This window comes from Lissotriton vulgaris, chromosome 7, assembly GCF_964263255.1.
Source record: "Lissotriton vulgaris chromosome 7, aLisVul1.2, whole genome shotgun sequence".
Lineage (NCBI taxonomy): Eukaryota > Metazoa > Chordata > Amphibia > Caudata > Salamandridae > Lissotriton > Lissotriton vulgaris.
Window position 1 is genome coordinate 325792360 of NC_141695.1, and position 23527 is coordinate 325815886.

General features: G+C 45.8%; 1 protein-coding gene across 4 annotated transcripts in view; it reads right to left on the minus strand.

Moving 5' to 3' along the window:
• LOC147701486 (oxysterols receptor LXR-beta-like) overlaps window positions 1-23527 on the minus strand; it is a 319523-nt gene that overhangs the window by 95855 nt on the left and 200141 nt on the right. The window lies entirely within an intron of this gene.

Sequence of the window (23527 nt, forward strand, 5' to 3'; positions counted from 1 at the left end):
TTGAAAGAAAGAAATCTGTGTGGGAGACTTCCTGCAAGCAGTAATGGCTGCAAGATGTACCTTTATAGCGGAAAACCGCAGGCCAGACTTTGCGAAATGTAGGAGATGAGGTAAAAATCACATTCTATTGGATGATTGTTTTGGGCACACCACAAGTAAAAATGTTTCCACTTGAAGGAATAGGACTTTCTGGTATGTCTTTTGGATTCTCTGTGAATATCCATAGAATCCTGTGAGAGGTCTAAATATCCATACTAGAGAAATTCAGAAGCCATGCTGTCGAGTTCAGTGAGGGCAGGCTGGGATGGTACATCTGCCCTTCGAGCCTGTACACGCGATCCTGTCTGCATGGCAACCTCTTGCATGGTATTTCTGATAGGTATAGCAGGCCCGTGAACCATCACTGGAGCAGCCATTCTGGAGTTCTGAGGTTCATCCTGGTCCCGGACTTGTACACTTTGTTGATCACTGTAGGAATATCAGAGTTGGGGAAAACGCATAAAGAAATTTCCCTGATGAGTCTATCAAAAGGGCATTCTCCTTCCACCCTGAACGGAAGAACCTGGATGCATAATCTAGGCATTTTTGTTGTTTTGGTCTGCAAATAAGTTTATTTACAGCTGTCCCCATACTCGAAATATATACACAATGTTGTCTTGCAGAATCTGTGCGACAGAGTGTCGCTTGAGTGTTTTGGACTGCAGCCAGGTAGGTGAATGGCTGATATTGATAAGTTCCCTGCTATTAGCCAGTTCCAAATGGCCTGCGCTTCCAGAGATAGAGTCACCCCCCCCCCCCGCCCCCCTCCCTGTTTAAGTAATGAATTGTGGTTGTATTTGACCCAGGAAAGAACTTGTTGTTATGGATGGATAGAAGTACTTAAGGGCTAGATGGACAGCTCTCAGCTCCAACATTTTGATGCGATACTGCTGTACCTTGTCCGACCACAATCCTCGAGTTTGCCGGGGGCCCATGTAAGCACCCCATCCCTGGAGGGAGGCATCCATGATGTGAGTCTGTGTGGAAGGGAACTCCTACAAGTAGGTTCTGACATTTAGACCACCATGGTAGGGATTGTATTGCACCTGGTGAGAAAGTCAGCCTGTCATCCCAGCCGTCTGAGAACCGAGTTCACTGATCTTGTAGGGCCTGCTCTAGAGGTGTCATGTGGAAGCTGGCATTAGGGACAATGAAAATGCAAGAGGCTATCAATCCTAAATGAGATGTTACCTGTCTGGTCGATGGATGTTGTGTGTGCAGGAGATTGGAACACTATAGACTGAGGATAATCTCTCCTCAAAAGGATACACTCTTGCACCCCTTGTGTACAGGGTTGCGCCCAGGTAGGGTAGCCTTTGGGCTGGTATTTGTATAGATTTCTTGAAATTGATCTGGAGACCTAGACCCTGCAGGGTCTTCATGCAAACATGATAATGGCTTTCATTTGTGATGGGGAGTGGTTTTTATAACCCAGTCGTCTAAATAGGCATAGATAAATATTCTCTTCCTCCTTAACCCCTTCACTGTGACGGAGCGGTTCCGTCATGGCCTGCCCCGCTCAATAGAACGTCAGCGCAGGTGCGAAATTCGCGCTGCGCAGGCGCGCCGAGCGGGCCATGACGGAACCGCTCCGTCATCAGCACAGGTCACCCGTAGCTGATGACGGAGCGGTTCTGTCATCAGCACTCAACGGGTTAAGGACACTGCCACTATGGCCATGCATTTCGTGACTGTGAGAGGTGCTGATTTCATACCGAATGGTACTACTTTGTCCTGGTAGTGTTTGGATGCCACTTTGAAGTGTAAAAACCTCTGGTGTGCTGTGGAGATGGGAATGTGGAAGTAGGCATCCTGTAGATTGATGGAACACGTCCAGTCTACCCGAGGGAGTTGGGGGTAGATCTGGTGAATGGCAAGCCTCCTGATTTTTTTTTGCGTATGAACTTGTTCAGTAGTTTCAAGTCCAGGATGGACATGAATTCTCAATTCGGGCCTTTTTTCCTCACCAGGAAATAGCGAGAGTAAATTCCATGTCCCCTTTGGGAGAGTGGGACCTCCTCTATGGCCTCCTTTTGGAGCAGACTGGCGGCTTCGTTTTGCAGATGACAAGATGTTTTTGTAGGTGGGACAGAGGTAGGAGGGGACTTTAATTGAAGTGAATTACCATTTTGAATAACATCCAAGAGCGACTTGTTGCTGTTATGGAGAGCCACTCGTCCAGATGTTTCATGATCTCCTCCGTTCCCTCCCCTCTTTCCCCCCCCCACCGGAACGGGTAACAGAGAAGGGGGAAGCGTAGGCTCATTTGCTTGGCTGGTGTTTCGGAAGAGAATGCAGGTTGACGCTGTGCTTCTCTTCCCTGAGCTGGTCTGCAGGGATCATAAGGTGAACAGGTCTGGTGTTGTTGTTGTGGGACCCAGTGAGGGGCTTGAACCCTTCTGTGGATAGGCGTGCCTAACATAGGGCCTGTATCTTTGTAGGAATTACTTCCATTGTTCGAGGCCCACAGCGTATCCAGCTCCACTTTCATCTTGGCCATTTCATCGTCCGCATGCGAACCAAACAGCAAGTTGCCAGTAAACGGAAGATTGAGAATCCTACCTTGGGCCTCAGGTTTCAGAGCAGTGAGGAGCAGCCAGGAGGACCTTCTGGCACATATGACACGGGAGTATCAATATGCAGCTAAGTCTGATGCATTCGCAGCTGCACCAATGACATGGTTGGAGACTAAGCCGCCCTCTTGGAGGATTTCTTGGAAGTCCTGTCTGTCTTCCTATGGTAGCTTTTCCGTGAATCTGGTAGTAGAGACCCAAAATGCCCTATCGTACCGCCCTAGCAAAGCAACGGCTGCGGCGCACATCATGAAAGAAGCAGACATGCAGCACATCTTTTTATCAATAGCGTCCATCTGCTTACTGTCTTTGTCTGGGGGTATGGATGATGAGGTAGCGACAGTGTATGTTTTTCGAGCTGCCGTTATGATGACGGAATCTGGTGGTGGATAATTCTTTAGGAATAGCAGGTCCAGGTACGGAGACATATTTTTTAAGGATCAGTGATAGCGCAGTTCGAAGAGAAGCCAGCGTCAGAAAGAGTTGCATCGCCAGTTCGAACAGACCAGGGACCAGAGATGGAGTGGTCTTGATGCCGCTCTGTGATGTAGAGTCTCAAAGATGAGAGAGGATGATAACGTAGGTGCTGGAATGTCGATGTTCAGTTTTGATGTGCCTCTAATTAACACATCATTGAATGTGATCAAGTAATCCACTAAAGAAACTCTTGCAGGTGGCGTGTCTGATAATGTTGGCAAGTAATCCCCCACAGAGGAACGAGAATTGGTGGACCAGGAAGGTGTTCTATGCCTACCATAGCACGATCTGGACCGATGAACTCGTAGACATCTGAAAGCAGACCTGCTCCTTGTGGACTCAGACCTTGATCACCACCTCTGAGGTGTTCTGGACCTTGCTTTACGCCCCTGAGGGGTCTGGGACATTGATCTATGCCTCTGTGAGATCTTGAACCATCGTTTAGACTGCGGGGAAAGTACACCTCTCTTTGGAAGAGTAGATGGCGAATCTGGGTAGAATGGCAGATGTGGAGTGCCTTTTGGTGATGCTGTACGTAGAGTGACCCTGGAAGGGGAGTAGGTCTGCAAATAATTGGAGCCAGGAGTTTGAAGAGGCTTACACCACTTGCACACACTTTCCAGCCAACGAAGAGAGAGATTCACAGGTGGGTCATCAGGAGGCAAAATTAGTGGTGGAGACCCTGCTCCCACTGATCCAATAGGCAAAATCTGTTCTTCCAATGAGTAGAAATGGCTTCTTGATGCCAATTTCCTCTTATACGTGGTCTTAGACATCGATCAGGACCCTTCTTGTTGCTTCAACGTTGACTGTACCCCTTTGGGAGCCTCCTTCGCTGCCGAAGAGTGCTTTGAAGTCGATGATCACCTCAAACTCTTCAATAGAGTATCTTCAAACGTGGCCAGTCTGGTATTCTTTCGAAGTCGACAGAGCTGCCGGCGAATGTCTTGACGTCGATCTCGATTCCCTCACCGGTTGCTCCGACACTGAATACCAATGTCACTTCGGCGTTGACGGAGATGCCGATAAATGTCTCGAAGGCTACCTTGTTGAGGACGCCTGCTTTGACGACACTGAAGTCTTCAACGGCGAGTGCTGACGGGTCTCCGAGGCTACCTTCTACATTGATCTTGACAGTGATCAAACACAGAAATCTCCCCCAATTTCGACTCCCTACCTGTCGACGTCGATAGGGGATGTCCTTTCTCATGTGCTTTGTGAGATCTTCCTCTGGGTGCTACTTCTCATGAGAGGAGGGCTCTTTGAAGGAGGATTGAGACTCCCAAAGGCCTCTTGTAGATCCTGTCTCTTGTAGGCCGGGCAGCCCAGTTTTCTCTCAGTCCTTCAGAGTACTTCAGAAAACCTCTGACAATAGTAGCATGTTTCTGGATGATGAGAAGCAGGAAGATAAAATACAGACTGAGTGGGGATCAGTCTGTACCTTCTTTTTACCACAAGAAGGGCACTTAATGAATAATGAATGTATGATGTGACAGACAAAATATATATTTTCCAGTCAGAAAAATAGTCTTAAGTGCTCTAGGTACATACAACCGTCAAATGATAGCAAAAACTTGTGTTTTCAAAGAAAATCTCTTGACAAAATATGAAAAAACTGCAGAGCTCAGTGCTCCAGGATCCTAACTAAAGGAGCCAGAAAAAAGAATGACCTGTCACCTGTGGGCATAATGGAAGACTGGGTGTCCCATGAGGTCTTAATAGCATGATGCCAGTGTTTTCTGTTCTGCTTTAAAATGCAGCCTATTGGCGAATAATGACTCTCATTCACTTGTAGTTTCCTTTAAAATAAAGGTTGTGATGACAATTTATAGTCATCTTTATAATGAAATGTTTGATATTTAAACAAAAACTCAATATAATTTGGACATTCTTAGGCCCTACTATGGACTGTAAGTGTGTGTGTGTTTGTATATACATATATACACACACACACACACACACAATATATATATATATATATATATATATATATATATATATATATATATATACAGTTCCACAAGTGCCCGAGGCTATAGGAAGCACTCTCCATCAGAAAAGTAGGGCAGCAGCGCAGTTAGCAGCTTCACCGGTAAATTTCATTTTGCCTTACGCGTTTCAGACTGTAATGTCGTCCTTGATCACAGGCATAAGCAGCAGCAGAGTAAAATGGCGAGAGACCACCGATATCATAGCCAGTACTTTTTATTACCCACAGGTGCGGTGTCACATGATGAAAAATTTGCATTCTGGGATCAGTAGTCATTTCAATAAACCAAAGTTCGTGATAAAGCTTTGCTGCCACTTATAAATCACACAATTAAATCCTGCCATTAGTGGGCCCCTCGTGAGCTACGTTGTGCGCTGCTCAAAGTAACTGCCAACTAGATGGACCGAACTTGGCCCTCCACATAGAAGGCTCACGGACCGCTAAACTCCAGCGGTTGGTGGAGAGTGCTTCCTATAGCCTCGGGCACTTGTGGAACTGTATGAATGATGGAGAGTGCTTCCTATAGCCTCGGGCACTTGTGGAACTGTGTATGTATATATATATATATATATATATATATATATATATATATATATATATATATATATATATATATATATATATATATATATATATATATATATATATATATATATATATATAATTAAAAGTACTATGTACATATGTACATTAAAGGTATTACACATATATATTATATTTAATATGTGCTCCAGGGTCCCTTAAAAGTATTACACATATATATTATATTTAATATGTGCTCCAGGGTCCCTTACATGAACAGGATGATTCAGTGCTTCTGACTATTGATGAGGCTCCTAAGAAGAGAACGAGGGTTGGGAGGTCATGCCAAACGATTGCCAATGGTTAACCAAGTTGCAAGCATTCCTCCCATCACCTTTTGTTGATTTCATATAAAAAAACATCCCACCACCTATATTAAAATAAAAGTGCCTTGGATGGGCTTAAATATATCTCCTTACACATGAGAGAGATAACTATTAACTAGGCTCTTATAAAAAAAAACTATCCACTGACACACTTCAGTTTATGTGGGCCCTTTGGATATCTTCAAGAGACTCCCACAAGTCATCTTCCATACTCCACGATTCCTAGTTAAATACAATGAAATGTAGACGCTGCTGTTCCTGAACCACCTAGAGGTGTTCCCTCTTCAGGCCAATGTCCTGCACATGCCTGGGAGAGTTGAGAGGCATGTTCTAGAACTCCAGACGTTAGCTGCATTTTCTAAGCAGGCACAATGGTGTGTACTGTCATATTCCACTAGTAGTGCCGTAGATAATATTGTAGTCCAAGTAGACAAACAAATTATTCCCTTTGCACTCTTGATGTCCCTAAATTAGCTATGTCAAGTAGCCAGACCCTACTCTAGGAAGTTTTAGTAGGTTAGGAACTCCGAATGTACATCAGAGTAAACTCAAGGCCAAGTTGGATCTATTACTTTTAGAACAAAATGTTTTTTAGATAAGGGGAAGTGTTAGTAAAATGGAGAACCATCTGAAGCCAACATGTGATCCCCAAAACGTTTTCCATCATCTAGAAGGTATAATGGTAGGCACTAAAAGAAAGTAAGTTACATGGAGTCCTATGCTTGAATCATTACTTGTTGTCGAAGTAGGAGTCCCACAGTACCTTCTAAAGCAGTATAATAAAGAACACATAGCCTATAATGGCTAAAAACAAACATTTATCTGATTAGCTTACCCCTAATTGTCCCCACCCGCATTTGGTTGGCTTGGCCCTCGACCGTGTGTCGACTTTCGAGTATTTGGGGGTCATTTTAAATGACAGGATGGATTGGGGCTCGCAGATTACTAAAGCCAACCTCAAGCTTGCCCAATCCTCAGACGGCATTTTAAAAGTTTTTAATGAATCTCCTCTTAAACAGGTGGGACCTCCTGTTGAAATATACTATGCGCAAGCGAGAGGTGGCGCCCTCTATGGCGCAGACCTATGGGGATACGTAAGTGCAGCCTCCCTATACCTTACCGAGAATAGCTTTATGAGACGTCTCCTTAGGTTACCCCAGAGTACACCTCTCACACCCTTAAGGTTGGATCTGGGCCTGGTCCCTATTCAGGTCGTCGTCTCGAAACGTCCGTTGTTATACTGGAGACGACTCTGGGCCACCCCAGAGTTGGAGAGCTATAGAGAGGATTTACGGGACCTGTTGGCTAGTAGGGGTGCGGGGAAAATACCTTGGCTAAAGCACATTTGGTATCTCTCTAAGGCCTTGGGCAGGGAGGATTTGTGGTCTTCTCCTGAGGAGACTTGTGTCTCGCTATCTAGAAAAAGTTTGAGTATGGCACTGAGAGAGCATGCCTAGGCCCTTACTTTATCAAGTTCTTCCCTGGGTAGGCTGACCAATACCTTCCTAGAAACTAAGGCCCACCCTAACTTTGAGAGATTTTTGAATGACATCGAGCCCCCCCTGGCCAAGAAGCTCTACATCCAGTTTAGGCATGGCTCACTCCCCCTCAGGAACGTTACAGATAAGTGGTCAAAAGTCCTACCCCTAGTGAGCACTTGCCCGGGATCCCGGGGAATGTAGAGAGACAGATCAGCACATTCTGCTCTTCTGCCCTCGTATTCTAGGGCAAGGAAAAAATAGATAATTCACTTCTGTAAGTCCAGGGGTATCAGAGACTTTAGGGAGACCTATAGAATTCTTAAAAATGACACCGCATTTATGACAGTATATGCAACTTCCAAATGTGTGCTATCTATGTGGTTCACTAGGTGTGCTATACTAAAAAAGGCATCCCTCATTAACTTTGCCCACTGGTCACCTCGATGTAAAAAAAGGGGTGGTCCCACTCCATTTTAGAAAACAGGGTCGCATGGTGGAATCCTTTGTAGCATTTGTGAGATTTTTACCCATGTATTCTCTTTTAAAAAAAATCCTTTTAATGAAATTATGTGTCTTGATTTTATGAGGTATTTTAATGTTTATTATTACAATCACGCACATATAGCACTGATGTATGTAAATCTGTCTTTTTATGGTTTTTAACCGAAATAAAAGCTTTTGACTGACTGATTAGCTTATTTAAATTATTTATAAGGAACTGAACTTCGCCAATCAGGCGACAGCACTTTTTAGACCAATCCTCATAGAAGCATCTTCCTGCAAATTTTTAAGCACTAGTGGGAATTAAACCCCAAAAAACGGAGGGAAGCCTCCACTGGAAGGAGGGTGGGCGACATGATTGTTGGCGATTTCAATTATTGGCCTAACAACGTGCAGGAAAGTCCTCATTCGGCCGAATTTATTGACAGGCATGAATTACACCCAACACATTAATTTAGCCACTCACACTAAGGGACACACCCTAGATCAGGTCTGGACCTCTAATATAGAGATAGCCAACCTATGCATTTCCACCTGCTCATGGTCAGACCATCTTTTTATCACCTTTACCATCCAGAGTATCCTTATTCCCAAATTCTCGCCCTCAGCGACCATAATGGCCAGGAATTGGAGTCGGGTAGACACTAAAGAATTTAGCACTTTATTAGCTGCATCTAAACCCTCTGGTCCGATTGTTTCCCTTCACACCCAGGCAGAAAACATTAGCACTTGATTGGAATCTGCCAGTGACAGTTTTGCTCCTATGAAGACAATCAAAAATAAAAGGCCCCAAGACGCACAGCGTTGGTTTTCTGACAATATGAAGGCCATGAAATTGGCCTTCAGACCAACCGAACAGAAGTGGAGACAGGACTGCTGCCCACATAAAAAGACCATCTTTATGGCAGCACTTAAAGATTACAAAAGCGCCATTATAAGGACTAAATCTGAATATTTTTCTTCAAAAATCCTGGTATCCACTAACAAGGCAAAGGACATTGTTTCAATAGTGGATGAACTTGTCAAACCTGATCATGCTATCGCAAAACCCACTCCTTCACAATCCTTACGTGACTCTCTCAATAGATATTCTTTTGAGAAAATTGTTGATATCAAATCCAGCATTCCTCAGTCCTCTGCATTTTCAGACCCCTGTGGCTCATATACCAATCCTCACCGCCTGGATCAATTCCCTCTCATCACCCAAGAGGGCTTTGTCTCCTTACTTAAGAAGGTTAGCTCTGGATCCCCCACTGACAGATGTCCTCCTTCTATCCTCCGGGAAGTCTTCCTTCATTGCCCTGAGCTCCCTATGTCCCTTCTCAACAATTCCCTCACTATGAGCATTGTCCCCAACCTTTTTAAGAGCGCAGAAGTGATACCCTATTTTAAAAAAAACAGACACTGACCCTTCTATTCCCAGCAATTTTCATCCTATCTCACTGCTGCCTTTTTTGGGAAAAATCTTGGAAGCCCATGTGGCCAACTATCTCAGGACTTTTGTTGAGAAGTCACACTATCTGGACCCTCACCAAGGTGGTTTTAGATCCGAACATTCCACCGAGTCTGTTATTTTAGCAGTCCTCGATGAATTGCGAAGGGGGGCTGACCAATGATCCATGCAAGCTCTGGTGCTCCTGGATCTCTCAACTGCTTTTGATACGGTCGAACACCATGTGTTGGTTGACCGGGTCGAGAGTGCCGGGATCCGGGGTCCTCCTTTGAAATGGAGATCCTCATTTCTCAGTGACCGCTTTCAAGCAGTCCGTCTCGCTAGCTTTTTGGCTGAGAAAAGGAGACTGTTGTGTGGGGTCCCACAGAGCTCATCACTTTCTCCCCTCCTTTTGAACTTGTATATTCTTAATAATAATAATAGCACCGTTTATATAGCGCCTGGTTACACTAGGCAACAGTGTGTACCCGCGCTAAAAAACTAATTGCTAGCACAGAACCCCAGAGAAAAGGCCGCTGAAAGGGCGCAGGACCTCAGAGTTTTGGAAATAGGTAAGTTTTCAGTTTGCGTCTGAAGATTCCTTCAGATGGCTCCATCCGGAGCTCAATGGGGAGGTCATTCCACTGTTTGCTGGCCAAGTATCTGAATGACCGACCCCCCATCCGTGCCCGTTGGATTCTGGGCACCTGAAAGAGCATACGGCCCTGAGATCGTAAATAACGATTAGGGCAGTACTTAGTAAGCAATTTTTGAAGATATACTGGACCTCTATCATAAACAATGCGATGGGTTATACACATGCTTTTAAATATAATGCGCTCTCGTATGGGGAGCTAGTGGAGGCGCGTTAAGGCTTGTTTCCCTGAAGATCTTCTAGGGAGGTTAAGAGCCAGTCTAGCTGCTGCGTTTTGAACGCATTGAAGCCTATGAAGACCCTTCCTACTCAGACCAAGATACAGAGCGTTAATATAGTCGAGATGGGGTGTCACCAGGGTATGAATTAGCGTTTTCCTGCTGACTGCAGGAAGCGATTCCAGGGTCTTGCATAAGATCTTAAGGATCCCATAGCATTTCCCTGCTATCCCTCTAGTGTGATGTTCAAAGGATAGAGTCTCGTCCAGTTTGACCCCTAAATTCTTAACCTGTTCCAATGGTTTGGGAACAGTGCCAAGTTCTTTGGGCCACCATGCCGACGACCAGATGGATGGGGATTTCCCCAACACCAGAAGTTCAGTTTTATTAGCGTTGAGGCGTAGACAATTTGTATTCATCCATCCCGCTAGTCCGATCAGACAGGCTGTAAAGTTGGCTGAAGCCTCTTCCGGGGGCTGAGACAGTGTCACTACCAGCTGGGTGTCATCAGCATATGACACTATCTCAACCCAGTACGTAGCAACCAACTTGGCCAGGGGCGCCATATATAGGTTAAATAAAGTCGGGCTCAAAATGGAGCCCTGAGGCACCCCATGTTTGAGCGAACGCATCTTAGATTTAAAAGGTGGACAGTAGACTTGGAATTGCCTATTTGCCAGGAATGTACGCATCCACTCGTGTGCCAGACCCTCAATACCAACCTCGCTAAGACGAGAAAGTAACAGGGGATGGGAGACGGTGTCAAATGCCGCACTCAGATCTAATAAAAGGAGCGCGGCTGTCTTCCCCTCGTCAACTCTACTCCTTAATAGCTCGGTGGAAAAAAGGAGGGCCGATTCATTTGAGTGGAGCGCTCTAAATCCTGATTGCGAGGGATGCAGATGTAATCCCCTATCCAAATGTTCAGAGAGCTGCTTATTAACTATCTTTTCAACCACCTTAGCGCAGAAGGGCAGCAGCGATATAGGTCGATAGTTATCCAACTGCGTGGCACTCAAATGAGGTTTTTTCTTTAAAGGGATGACCTGTGCTATTTTCCAATCTTGAGGTATGTGGCTTATTGAGAAGGACAGTTCGCATGTGGCCTATATGAGTCGGCAGAAGCTCGACTTGATTCCTAAGGACGTTGGGGCGAGCCACATCCCCAGGAGAGCCTGATTTGATACTGTGAATGATATTCAGCAACTCCGTGGTATTGGGCACCGTAAACTGGTTAAGACACCCGTTGTTAGTCATCTCACTACTGGTTAAGATATCTTTGGTGGGTTCTTCCAGTACCTCTGGAAAGGTTTTATAGATAGTGTCCACTTTCTGCACAAATAAATCGGCAATAGCTTCCTTTGATCTTGGCCCTTCAAATGAGAGAGGTGGTTATATTTAACTACGCCGACGAGCTCCAGTTAGTGTTTAACATTGACTCTTTCCCTTCATCTACGGAAAGCTTCCAGTCAACTATGATATTCATTTGCAAATGGATGAATGCTAACCACCTTAAGTTAAATCCAGATAAAACCGAGCTGATTCTCACTGGCGGCTCAGGGAATCCCTGGAACTCCAATTTTTGGCCACATTCTCTGGGATGCCCTCCATTTCCTGTCAACTCGGTCAAAAGCCTGGGAATCGTGATTAGCAATGACCTCACAATGAAGACACAGATTAATGCTGTGGTATCTGCTTGTTTCTTCCACCTTCGGAGAATTCGCAAAATAAGCAGATATTTAACCATTGAGGCCCGGATTCAAGTTATACTTGCTCTGGTTATGTCGCGTACTGACTACGCTAATTCCTTGTATACCGGCATTCCAGCTTACCAACTACGTCGGCTTCAACTGGTGCAGAACCAAGACGCTAGGCTTGTGTATGGCCAACCTAAATCTCGCTATGTGAAACCTTTGTTGAAAAACTTACATTGGCTTCCAGTGACCCAACGCTGTCTTTTTAAGTTAGGCTGCACTATCTACAAAGCCCTTTCGGATTGTGGCCCGGCCTACATTGCGTCTAGAGAACAGCACTATATCCCCTCTCGGTCTTTGCGCTCTGCGAACATGAATCTGCTGACCCCTTGTCGTTTTAAAGCAAGTAACATGGGGGTCTTAGATTCTCGACTGTCATTACAATTCTGGAATTCTCTTCCCCTCGAACTGCGCCGGTCTCCTTCCTATACTCAGTTTAGGACCTCTCTTAAAACCTGGTTGTTTGTCCAGGCCTACAATTGAACAGTCTCTTACTGCTCCAGTAATCGACCAACTCCGCTTAGGGCCAAGAAACTGTTGGTGAACGCGCTTTATAAATTGTCTTTTTAAAAAAAATAAAAAAAATAAAGTAACTTATTTTGTTCTCCGGTACTGGATCTTTCATAGAGTCACATGCTTGAATCAGAATAGAGAGCACTTTGAGTATTTCTAACCCTATCATGAACATAAGACAATAGCGGACGGGGAGTATAGATCTAATCAAAAGGCTCACCTTATTGAAATAAATGGTGTAACACTGCTTGTCCCACAGCCGCATCACTGTGCTGCGCCGATTCCAGGCAATAATGTAGTGTGTCCGTATTCCTGTTCTTCCATGTTGCTGCTCAACATATACTTTCAAGAGGCACCCCAGCGAACAAAGCTGTTGAGGTACAGACTGCTCCAGTAGAGTGTGCCTTAATCTTATTTATCAAAGGTCTTCTGGCCTTAGAATGGCAGAACTGGTTAGCAGCTGAAATCCATAAAGTTATGCTCGCCTTGGAAACTGGGCCACCTCTATGCTTCTAACAGTTGGTCTGTTTTTCTGAACTATTTGGTTCTATGTAAATAACATTTCAGGCATCTTTTTACATTCAATGTATGCAACAATTACTCCGCTGCCGTCTGTGGATTTATAAAGAAAGTCTTTAGTACAATTGCTTAATTAAGATGAAAATCCGCAGGGATTTTGTGGATAACTTTGGGATTGGTTCTGAGAATCACAATATAACTTTTAAACTCCAAGAAAAGTTCTTTAATCGTGAAGCCTTTTATTTCACTAATCCTTCTGGCTGATGTAAGAGCCAATAGAAATTTGACCCCTGAATTTTGTATAGTTTCAAATGGGCTCCACATTAGTTGTGCTAGTACTACATTGAGCTGCCAAGTTGGAGGAGGAGACTTCATTGGAGGGAAAACTCTAAAAAGACATTTAGGGAACTGCTCAATGACTGTTAGACCATAATGATGGTGAACCAGATGAAAGTCTGTAACTTGTTGCGGGATGCACTTTAATAGAAGCCTGGACTACACCCAATTTCGCTAATAATAAAAGGCAAGGTAATAGTTGCTCTGGTGGACCCAAGATAAGGTGAATATTTGTTTTCTGGCATCGTAAACAGAAACGCTTCAATCTTAATGTTATGTTTTATTATTGGTGTCAGCTTTAGCTTTTGCAAGACTGTCTCTGCAGTAAAGAGGGATGTTTTATACTTGCAAACTCATGGTATTCAGGAGCCAGGTCGATAAGTGCAGGGAAATCTGGTTTGAATTAAGTACCTGGTAGTAGTTTATTATCAATAGTGTCCACAGAGGTTTCAGCCAAATGTAATTTATCTCTGATAGTAGTAACAGTTCTGTGAACCAGTGCTGTCTGGGCTATCTTAGAGCAATCAAAATTATTCAACGTGGCTCCCTCGCCATTTTGCTGAGAAGTCTGGTTATGAGAGGGATCTGGGAAAAAGTGTATGCAAAGATCCCCAACCATCTTATTGAAAACCCTTTCCACCTTTGTTATGGGTGACAGCTTGCATAAAATTGGCATTTACGGTTCTCTAGTGCTGTAGAGATCCAGTGTCCGCTTGCCCCATTGGTGGAAGATGTTATTTAAATGGACTGAGTGAGCTTCCATTTGTGGCAGTTGTTCTTGGTTCTGCTCAATGTGTCCGCCAAGATGCTTTCATACCTGGAACATGTTCTGCTCGCAATGTTATTTGGTTTTTCCATTTCCAAATCTTTTGCGCTTCCTTGGATATCGCCAGAGATCTTGTGCCCCATTGTTTGTTTACATAGTACATACTGGTGGTGTTGTCTGTGCGGATTAACGCGGACGAAGCTGTTGTCCTTGGTCGGAATGCTTGGAGACTTAATGAAATTGCTTTGAGTTCTAACAAATGTATATGCATTTTCATCTGACAGAGAAACCATTTTCCACTTATGTGTAGGTCTTGCAAATGGGCACCCTAACTATCCAAGAAGCATTAGTGGTTATCACGAAGTCTGGTAAGAATGTTAGTCCTGATGATAGATTGCCCCCTTCTGTCCACCAACACAGAGCCCTTGTTATGCTTGAAGTGGTCTTGATCAGGTCCGGGAATTATCCTTCTGTTTGAACCCATTGATTGTCCAATTCTTCCTGTAAAGGCCTCATCCTCAGATGGGAAAAAGGTATTAGTGAGATGGCAGAGGACATCATCCTTAGAAGGAATCTGAATAGGTGTACTGAAACAAACTTTCTTTTCAATAGCCTGGGCGTTAATGTTATGAGACTTGTTTTTGCCCTTCCTATGAAAAGAATGCTTTGTCTTTGATTGTATTTAAAACTGCTCCCAGGAACATTATCTTCGTTGATGGATTAATTGATGACTTCAGATGAATGACGGTCAGATTTAAGTTTCATAATAATGACAGACAAGCCCTTGTAGCACTCAACGCTTGATGGGCAGTCAGTGCTTTTATCAGCCAATTGTGTCCGTATGGGAATACCTCTAAACCTTTCTGCCTAAGTTGGGTCAATGGGGCCAGACATTTTGTAAAGATGGGAGGGGCTGATTTGAGCCCAAAAGGAAGGACTTTGAATTGATAGTGAGTGCTGGCTAACCTGAATCTCAGGAATTTGCGACGTTTCTGATGAATGGGGAGCTCATGTGGGAGCTGCAGGTTTCTGGGATCACCATTTGGTGGATATCCCTGCATAAACCTACCCAACACCGGCCTGCCTCCTGCCTGCACATCGGGCAACACCACGGATGCCTAGTAAAGGACAACTCACCCGAAGTGTTACTGAAGACTCTGGCGATCGCGACCTGGTCAGCCCGATGCCAGCACTGCTTGGAGACGGCTCACCTCGGTGCGCTTGGGTCCTGCGAGCCAGTTCCTTCTTTGCGAGTGTGACGCTGGGTTTCCTCGCTTGTTTTCCCTCGGGGAGATAAACAGCTGGTAGGTCCTTTGGGGGGATCGGATTGCCGCTAGATGCTGCGATCAGCATCCGAGATGGCAGCGGAGATTGCCATGGAGCCGTGCAGGAGACGGGAGCAGTAGTTAGAAGTCCACGAGCTCTCGCCCTGAATACAAGGGTCATCGGACTTCAACGTTCTGCCGCAGCTCTGTCCCGAATGCCTTACAGATGACAGATATAGCTGGTTTCCGAATGCAATTGGCGGTTGGATAGCGCTCCTCCGTACTAACGGCATCGATTTTCAGAGCACCGGGCACTGCCGAGTATCCGCTGTGGAGCATTTCAGAAGGAGAGAACAGCATCCAATCTTCGGTCGTTCGGACCCTGGAACAGCGGATCCTGTGCGTTTCAGTGACTTTTTCCGCTGGGGCTCTTATGAGATGGGAGCCATTTTCTCTCTCTGCGAGACCATCTCTCCTTCTTCCCTGCCCCTCATCATGACACTGTTGTTCTCTCTAGCTCATGGATCGAGGTGAGGAGGTTTATCGGCGGAAGCGGTTGACATTCAATTCATAATCGTCCTGTGAATAAGTACGAGCCTCAAGCAGGACGTCTGACTTTAAAATGGCGCCTGCTCCAGACACATCCTCACTGGTAGTAAACATAGAAACATGACTGCTTTCCAATCTCATCCTTACAGACTATCCTTAAAATGGCAACTGTTCAAGACATAATTTAAATTAAATTGGGCATCTCTCGGGCTTCCGCACTGTTTTTAACAATGATTCAGCTCAGACTATCTGGACTAGGACCTTGATATACTAGGGACAGAAAATAAGGGGGGATTTCAATGCAGATGGTCACGATGTAAGCCCCTCTTGCTGGTTACACTGGGCATGAGGTAAGTCCATGAATCCGCGCGCCTGCTCCCACTGATCTGGGTCCGCGCCCCGACGCCCTCATCACCTGGTGCTCGAGACGGTGAGCTATGGTGCTATGGGCGATACCGTGGCCATGGTTTGAGGGTTAGAGGTACTGCACGTTGGCACTGGGTGTCGCTCTTCGTCCCCCCCTAACTTCAATCTGACCAGGTACGCGGTTGGCTGCCTAGTCCTGTCTCAACCACGACCTGACTACTGTCCTCCCCTGGTCCCCCATGGTGACCGCGGCAGCTGAAATTCATTTACTTTGCTGCTCTACGTGATGGAGCAGGAGGGTTGCGCCACTCCTCCCCTGCATTCTGACCAATCTATCACACCGCTGGTGGTCCGGACACAAAATTGGCAACAACCTGATTTACATTCTCCTCCGGTCTCCCCTAACTACCTGCACTCACTAGCTCCTCCAATCGCCCATGACCTACTGAGGTCTCTTGATTAATATTGGGGAGTTATGCCTCTCCTGGACCTCCTTTAATTAACCCTTACAGTTATAGACAGCGACCTGCACCCATAATGGCGACACCGCATCTAAGGCTAAAGACCTGGGCTCTACCTTCATGTAATCTTCCAAACGTCATCATAGGAGACGACCTGATGGTACACTAACTCATCTCCAACTCACAGCTACTAAGCAGGAATTACACGGTTTCATTTCTCCTGCGAGACATCCTCAATCAACCCCCTCCATTAGGGGTGATACTAAACCTCGTTTCAGACAAACCCTCTCATCATGCTATTTGTATCCCTGGATTGTTAATGCCGCCCGAAACATAATGTGAACTATGTTAACTATTTTTTTATTTTATTTTAGTTATTTTTTAGTCTAGGTGGAATCGAAATGTTTCACCTCATTGCGGTTTTTGTACTTCTATACTAGTCTTGTTATCTACCTCTACTCTACGGGCACTCATTTTAGTCTCTCCCTCCTTATTTATCTCCACTGCTCACAATTTTTAATTTTGATTTTAATTTTCCCAGACTGTTTATGCTACCCGAAACGCAATGTGAATTATGTTATCTACTTTTATTATTTTTAGTTTTGGGGCAATACATAATGGTTTACCTCATTTCTGTTTTTGTATTTTGACATTTAACCTGGTTATTTACCTATGCTCTACATGTACTCTTTTTGACTCCCCCACTCCATTTTTCTCAACTGGTTACAATTTCAATTTAAATTTTTAATCTTTCTCAACGTTTCCTGGCTCATCTTTTGATTTACGCGCACTGATACACCTTTGTCTTCATCCCCCTGCTCCTCTTTGATTTGCTTACCTCTAGTGCTCACTGATCTTTTTCTAGCATTGCTACGCCCCTCTATCTCGTTATCCCCCCACACCACTTCCCCCTACTACTTTCCATTAATTTCTCTCCTGAATAGCACTCCCTCCCTTTCTAACACCTCTCATAACACTTAATCAGCCCACAATCCTCCCCCTAAAATCCCCCCCCCCCCCCCCTCCTCTCAACCCCCTCATCGCATCCCTCTTGACCCTTTACTCTCCACGGTTCACAACGCACCCCTGATAATAAAACCTCAACACTGTCGTTTGCCAATAATGCCCCCCATCTCTCATATTCCCTGCCCACATCGTGCTCTACCCCTATCCACCCCCCTCAGTCCTCCCCTGGCCACTAACACCGACCCATCATGCCATCCCTCAACATTACCCACTTGTTACAGGACTCACACGTCACGAAACATGGACCCAACTCGTGGTCTATCCTTTACCTCTCTAACCTTACCAAAAATGGCAAGAAAAACTTCAAACACAAACTTCTTATTCGCCATCATGAAATCTTATTTGTGGACAACTATCTTAGCCTTACCTGCATCATTAAAACTAACTACATCTTCTTCACTAAACGCCCTTCTAAATGGAAAAGTATCTTTCTCCGCCACCTTCCTATCTTGAACTCCCGTAAAATCCCTTACGGTCTGAAACTTTCCACCACTCCTTCCCCCACATTCCCTGCTGAAATTGACATCTCTATTTTCAAATCTGGAAACCTCCCCATCAAAGCTTCCGAAAACCACCTCACCATTTTTGAACACCACTTCAGCTCATTATTCCATAACCTACCACCTACTTCGTCCACTAACCTTTCTCCCCCCTAAAGCTAGCCTTACCCGCCCGCTCCCTGACCCCAACCCAGCTGGTCCCGGACTCACCTATTGACATTGAAACTCCAGTATCACAAACATATTTTCCCACGACCGCATCAACTACCTCTCCCACTCCTGTTCTACTTGCAACCCCCTCGGCCTCCCAAAACCTCTCTCATCTGGCTCCCTTGCCCCCCGACACCCCAACAGCTGCACAAATTACCCCTTTCACCTTCTCTCCTAGCAGCCTTACTACTTCTCCACTTAATACACCTGCATCGGCATACAACTCTCACCTTTGACTACCCAACAGCTTCATTAATAACTCCAATCCTGTCTCCCGCCACCCATCCCACCTGTTACCCAGCTAACAGCCCCCAGCACCCCCTCTTTCCCCCCTCTCCTCTCATTTATGTCAATTAACTCCTGGGATCACCATCTCACACCCTCCCACTCCACTGCCTCCTTGCAACCCATTCTCTCCCCCTACTAGATCTCCCATTCTCCCTCCCCATCACCCTTCTTACTCAGTCTCTCCTTAATATAGAACTCCACCTCTCAACCATCGTTTTAGAACTCTCCTCCCTCAAAATCGGTTTACACTCCCTCGCCACAGAGTATCTTTCCAGTCATACCTACCCCAGGACCTCTTACCTACAAACCCTTCACCCCACAGCCAAGGGTCTACTCCCCCTATCGAAATAATCTCACCTGATCCGCCCAGCAGTAAATGCTCTAACTTACCCCCCCTCGTTTCGATCCATCCCACCACCCCCCGCTATCCCTAGCCAAAATGTAAACCACCTCGCCTCCTCGCCAACCACAAAGTCTCTCCCACCTCACTTATCCATCCCTGTGATCCTTGGTACAAGTAGGACCCCATCCTCCCCTGCTGTGCCCAGACCTCCACAACAACTCACCACTACCCACTCCTATTCACCCATAAAATGACTGACCCCAAACCTATTAACTGCATGCTGGTCAACTGCCGTTCAGCTTCCTGCCATGCAACTGACTTCGCCTCTAATAATCTTTCCTATCACACCTATCCGCTGGACAGCTTACCTACATACCCTGCACCCCGCATCCGAGGAGCTACTACCCCTTTCGATAACTACTCGCTCGAGTCGCCCTGCAGTAAATGCCCTAGCATACCACCCTACTTCTCGAACCATATCCCCCCACTGTTCCTCCTAACTTTAATCTAAACCACCTTGCCCCCTCACCAACCACAAATTCTCTCCCACCTCATTCTTCTATCCCTGTGATCTTAGGAACAAGTAGGACCCTGTCCTCCCATACATCGCCCAGACCTCCGCAACAACTCACCACCATCCACTCCTGCTCCCTCACTAAAAGGACCGACCCCGAACCCCTCACCTGCATGCTGGTCAACTGCCGTTTAGCTTCCTGCCATGCTACGGAAATCGCGGAAACCATTCTCAGTAAAAGCATGGACATCGCATTTCTTTGGGAAACTTGGCTCAATTACCACTCAGCATCAATTCTTGACCTGCTCGCACCCCCAGGTTTCACCATCCTCATAAAAGACAGGCTTATTAAAATTGGTGGGGGCCTCGCCATAATCTATAAAGATGAACTTCTACTCACTCCTGTCCCACACCCTGACCTTGAATATCTGTGTGATGAACTCACTATTCAGGGCTCCCCCCGATTTGTTTACATAATATTTACCATCCTCCTGGCAACCCTCTCTCCTTGGTCGAAGAATTATCAGATCTTCTTATTCAATCAGCGGTTACCAACTCTAGTAACCTCTTCCTTGGGCATTTCAACCTCCACTGGAATAAAACAGACGACCCATCGATCAACCTTATTAATGACCTACTTGATATCAGCAACTTGAAGCAACTTTGCAATTCTCCAACACACGACAAAGGTACCACCCTTGATGCTGTCATCACCAGCAAAGACTTGGCTATTCTCTCCAACATTATACCTATTGACTGGTCTGATCACCACCTCATCCTCTTCACGATCAACAGCTCCATGCCCCCCCCTCCTCTAATACAATAAAACAAATGAAACTAACAAGAAATCTTCAACCTATCCCCCCGGGCGAGCTGGAGACTAAAATAGGAGCCCTCCTACGACTTACTCCTCTGCCCCACAGCACTAATGACCTTAAGGATCATTAACCACATGGCTGCTGTGCATTTTCCCGCTGTGTGCTGAAAAATTGAAAATGCCTGAGTTCATGACGAGCTCAGCTCGTCATAAGCACAGCTCCAGTGTGCCTCATGACGAGCTGAGCTCGTCATGAGCATGGAAGGGGTTAAAACAGATCCATCACGAAGGTCCTTGACAAAATTGCCCCTGCCAAGCTCAAACTACAAAAAAGCAAACCATCTAAATCCTGGTTCAATGCCGACCTTAACAATGAGAGACGAGCCCTCAGACAAACCGAACACACTTGAAGGCAACAGCCCTCCTCCTCTAATCTTACCCTCCTAAGAGCCGCTAGGGCCAGCTATAAATAACATATTTTTAACGAAAAAGTATCCTTCTTCCGTTCTCAACTTGACCGGGCAAAAAATTGACTGAGAGAACTATTTAACATTATTAAAAACCAAACTACTTCTGCTCCCCCCTAATCTTCCAGCTTCAGTTGAAAGATGTGAGGAAATCGCTAGCTTCTTCTTAGACAAAATCACAAAGATTGACCAATCCTTTGCCGTTCCACCCCCCCACAAACGTACCCCCCCCTCCCTAACTTTCTCACCCTTTCTCCTGCCATTCAGATAAAGGTGAAGCCTCCCTTCTCATTCTTCTTGACCTCTCTGCTGCCTTTGATACTGTTAACCATGCTGCCCTACTCAGCATACTCAAAAACCGTTTTGGCTTAAACAGAACCGTTCTTAAGTGGTTCACTTCCTTTTTCCTACACAGAACACAACAAATTAAAACCAACAATTGCCTTTCTAAACGCAGCGCAACTCACCGGCACCAGCAGCGGGGCGGACAAGCCCCAGGGAGCAGCAGGTCTAGCGGGCAAGAAGCAGGAAATGACAGCCCCAACCCCTCCTTCACCGCTGCCAGCCAGCACAAAAGACTTTGCGCCTCCTGCTTCGCGGGAGACGCAGCGCAACTCACCAGCACCAGAAGCGGGGACGGACAACAAGCCCCAGGGAGCAGCGGGACTAGCGGGCAAGAAGCAGGAAGTAGGCAAAAGTCCAGAGCACACAACAGTATAAATAGACTGGTTTGTCTAAAAGTAATGATTGAATAATAATTAAGAGGTCAAAAAACCGCAATGGAAAGTTACGTTTTATGTGGTAAGAAAGAACACCACATAAAACGTAACTTTCCATTGCGGTTTTTTGAACTCTTAATTATTATTTGATTACTTTCTTCCAGCCCTGAAGAATCACAGCCATATGTTGTGACGAAACACGTGTCGGCTTGATTTGTGTGCACAGTGATTCCCAGGTCAGGAACACTGTGGTGAATAAAACCTTTGAAAACTATACGCTTTGTCCGGTCTATCCCTACGATCATTACTTTTAGACAAACCAGTCTATTTATACTGTTGTGTGCTCTGGACTTTTGCCTAATTCCCAGAAAAGGAGGTCTCTGTCCTTCCTTTATTACAGAGGTTAAGGTTTTCCTCTGGCCAAGAGGCACCAACCAAAATATCCCCTTTCTTAGATCTCATTGACTATGACCATACCGTAACAAGTTGTGCGCCATTCTTCTGAACACTCTAAAAACCAATTCGCAGAATTCTAAAAAGCAGGAAGTGACGGCCCCAGCCCCTCCTTCACCGCCGCCAGCCAGCACAAAATACCTTGCGCTTCCTGCTTCGCGGGAGACGCAGCGCAACTCGCCGGCACCAGCAGCGGGCGGACAACAAGCCCCAGGGAGCAGCGGGACTAGCGGGCAAGAAGCAGGAAGTGACGGCCCCAGCCCCTCCTTCACCGCCGCCAGCCAGCACAAAAGACCTCGGGTCTCCCGCTTCGCGAAGCCCGGGCCAAGGGCGGGCCCGTCCAAGCCTGTCACAGCCAGGAAGAGTCAGGGCAGGGCCACCCCCCCTTTTGTTTGTCATCGGCCATCGGGTGGAGTGAACTGCATGGTCCTGTGACTGTTTCTAAAGGTACTCTATTTATATAAACCCAAAAGAACCTTGGAACTGATATATTGTCTATGGGTAAGAGGATGGCAATGGAGGGGGCAGGGGGGCCCAGGAACGAACATAACGCAGGGCCCTAGGAAAGCAAAGAAAGTAAAGAAAGTAAAGAAAAATAACAAGAAGATGTCTAAATCTGATGTTATGGACCGTATAGAAAATCTTGTTGAAGATTGCGAGAGTATATTGCTAGGAGACCCTGTTGTAAATTCGGAAACTAATACAATACAGACGGATGAATCCGGTAAATGCTCCCAGTTAGCCCATATACATATACCCCAGATGTTCCGCAAATTGTCTGGTCCGAGCTTCTCAACTAGCAATAAACAGTCCAGCCCTGCCCCATATATTCCTTTGCTCTCCCAGACACTATTCCAGCCCTTGGTACAGCATAGGCCGAGCCACTTGGAGCCTGCTGTTGTAGTTTGCTCCAATCGTTTTTCGGCTTCTCGAAAGGATTCCACAATTCTTGGTTCAGCGGAAGCCTTAATTGATGAGCAAATGGAGGGTGAATCAGATCGAAGCAATAGGACCCCGACCCTGATATCAATTATAAACTTGTTAACAGCAGAGGTGAGGGACCTAAAACCTTTAGTCACAGATTTAAGAGCTTCCGTGGAAGCACTAGCGTTGCACCACACTCCACAAAATCACTTAGCCGCCTCACAGTTTTCAAATTTATTGCCAAAAAACCCTAAACAAGTTGACAGGGCGTGTTCTGCATCAAATCGACCATCATGCATTATCCCAACTCACAAGTCAGTGCCACCCAGTGAGTCTGCGGCAATGGTGCAGTGCAGGAACCAAACCAACGCTCTACCTGGGCCTATCCACATCGCATTAGCTCCCTCCACACCCCAGGTACATTCACATAATATAGTAGCAGCAGGTTCTCCTTCCGCTGGAT